The sequence below is a fragment of the Bombus vancouverensis genome, chromosome 16 (assembly GCF_051014615.1).
Source record: "Bombus vancouverensis nearcticus chromosome 16, iyBomVanc1_principal, whole genome shotgun sequence".
Taxonomy (NCBI): Eukaryota; Metazoa; Arthropoda; class Insecta; order Hymenoptera; family Apidae; genus Bombus; species Bombus vancouverensis.
In genome coordinates, this window is record NC_134926.1 from 110,001 (window position 1) to 112,500 (window position 2,500).

General features: G+C 50.6%; 1 non-coding gene across 1 annotated transcript; it reads left to right on the forward strand.

Moving 5' to 3' along the window:
- The first annotated feature begins 1,297 nt into the window (after positions 1 to 1,297).
- Positions 1,298 to 1,452, forward strand: LOC117165602 (5.8S ribosomal RNA). Its single transcript, XR_004465218.2, has one exon. It is a non-coding gene; the product is annotated as a 5.8S ribosomal RNA (ribosomal RNA).
- Positions 1,453 to 2,500: the final 1,048 nt, after the last annotated feature.

Consider the following 2,500-nt stretch of genomic DNA (forward strand, 5'->3'; position numbering starts at 1 on the left):
CGAGGACGACGGATTCGAGTTCCATCGAATTTTTGATGTACACACTACCTGAACGAGACTTAAAGTTTCATATAATATACCGTTCAGAGGGGACCGGCTGTCTTTCCTCGTTGTCGTGAGTCGGACACCCGTGCCGTCGCTAGAGTTTTTCAAACTCTGCTTCTGGATATTGGGACGAAAGACCGCGCGAGGACGACGGATGCGAGTTCCATCGAATTTTTGATGTACACACTACCTGAACGAGACTTAGTTTCATCCAGTTTGTCGTCTATCATCGCATATATATAATATACCGTTCAGAGGGGACCGGCTGTCTATCCTCGTTGTCGTGAGTCGGACACCCGTGCCGTCGCTAGAGTTTTTCAAACTCTGCTTCTGGATGTTGGGACGAAAGACCGCGCGAGGACGATGGATGAGAGTCCCATCGAATTTTTGATTTACAAGACACACACACTACCTGAACGAGACTAAAGTTTCATCGAGTTTATCGTCGTCGCATAACCCGTTCGGAGGGAACCGGCTGTCTATCCTCGTTGTCGTGAGTCGGACACCCGTGCCGTCGCTAGAGCTTTTCAAACTCTGCTTCTGGATGTTGGGACGAAAGACCGCGCGAGGACGATGGCTGCGAGTACCATCGAATTTTTGTTTTTTTTTTTTAAAAAAAACATCACCCGAACGGAGATGTGTTCTATCTTTCGTCGATTTTTCATGCTTTCAGTCGTCGCGTGGTCGCCATCCGTTCGGAGGGGATCGCCGGCTTCGAAACCTCGATGTCGTGAGTCGGACACCCGTGCCGTCGCTAGAGTTTTTCAAACTCTGCTTCTGGATATTGGGACGAAAGACCGCTCGAGGCGGACGGCCGCGCAAATCCCATCGAATCTTTACTATCACCCGAACGATGGAGAGATGCACGCGCGCTGTTTCTTGAATAATTGGACGAGAGAGTAGAATCAAACACATATAAAACATGGGCTAGCCACCGTCCTTACTCGTTCGCGAGATCGTGTGCTGTACAGAGGATTCAGAATCGGGTGTATATATCCCCGTCGTTTCCTGACGAACGGAGCTTCGATCTCGATGGTTGTTATATATCATAATGTACTTTACGCCCGGCCGGCGAACGCGCGTATCTTCGCGCGTTCGTCGGTTTCTTTTTTTTCGAACGTTTTTGTGTCGTCAATCCTATGGCGACTTCTGCGCGTTCGATTCCCGTTGGTCGAACGTGACGGAACTCGGCTTCGCTAGAACCGAGAAGAGTACATTTGAGTATTGAACTGTTGCAAAATTTATAAAAGATTACCCTGAACGGTGGATCACTTGGCTCGTGGGTCGATGAAGAACGCAGCTAATTGCGCGTCAACGTGTGAACTGCAGGACACATGAACATCGACATTTCGAACGCACATTGCGGTCCACGGATACAATTCCTGGACCACGCCTGGCTGAGGGTTGCTCACGTAAACCTAAGACTGCTTGCGTTGCGTATCGTTACTCTCCGTATCTGTCTCTCTCCGTCCCTTCTTGCCTTAACAACCCGCCGTCGTTCTTTATATAAGAGAACGTTTCAGAGTCGGACGAAGGTACAAGAACGAGGATACGAATAAGAGCGGACGGAGAGAACATACGCGACGTACGAGCGATTGTTGGACGCTCGTCGGCGTTCGTCGCGGTCGTGCAGAGACCGTGCAAGTCGTACGCATGCTCGATATATAATCTATCGTGTTCACGGGAGACTACGAAACTCTACCTCTGTCTCTCTCTGTCCCTTCTTGCCTTGACAACCCGCCGTCGTTCTTCTTAAAAACTGTAAGAGAACGTTTCCGAGTCGGACGAAGGTATACGAAGGGATACGAATAAGAGCGGAGAGAACCGTCACGGACCTGCGTGAGTGCTCGCGGCGTCGTGAGTCGTCCTTACGAGGGCGACCGCCCGCTTATGCACCGCTTCGTGTATCGGTTATCGAACGTATATACTCGTAGTGTTCTCCTCGTGACCGATTTTTTTTTCATATCAGGCGATATATGCTACGTTTGCCGGTGTTCGACGCACGAAGGTCCGCGCCCCCGACGTCGTCTTAAACGAATATTATATTTGGCGAGACTGAGAGAGAAAGCAAATATGGGAACTCGGTCGAGAGAGGAGAGAAGAGAGAACCAAAAACCTAAACTCGATGGCGTGCGAAACTTTGCCATAATCTACCGTCTTTTCTCAAGACTCTCGTACAGCCCCAGGGATCGAATGCCCACTCCGTCTCTTCGCGAAAGCGACTGACAACAACGAGGACCGTCGCATCGATGGGTCGTCGTTGCGTTTTACACGCTCTGTGCTTTTTTACAAGCTCCGAAAGTATCAGCCGTAGATCCGGGAACGCACGCGCGAGATTTCTTCGAACGCTCTGACGACTTAGGGAGGTATGATCCCCAGCGTCGCGCGGAGATCGGAGAGTACACGTACTCGTATCGGGACGAATTTTCCCCGTCGTCGTGTATCTCACTGCCCG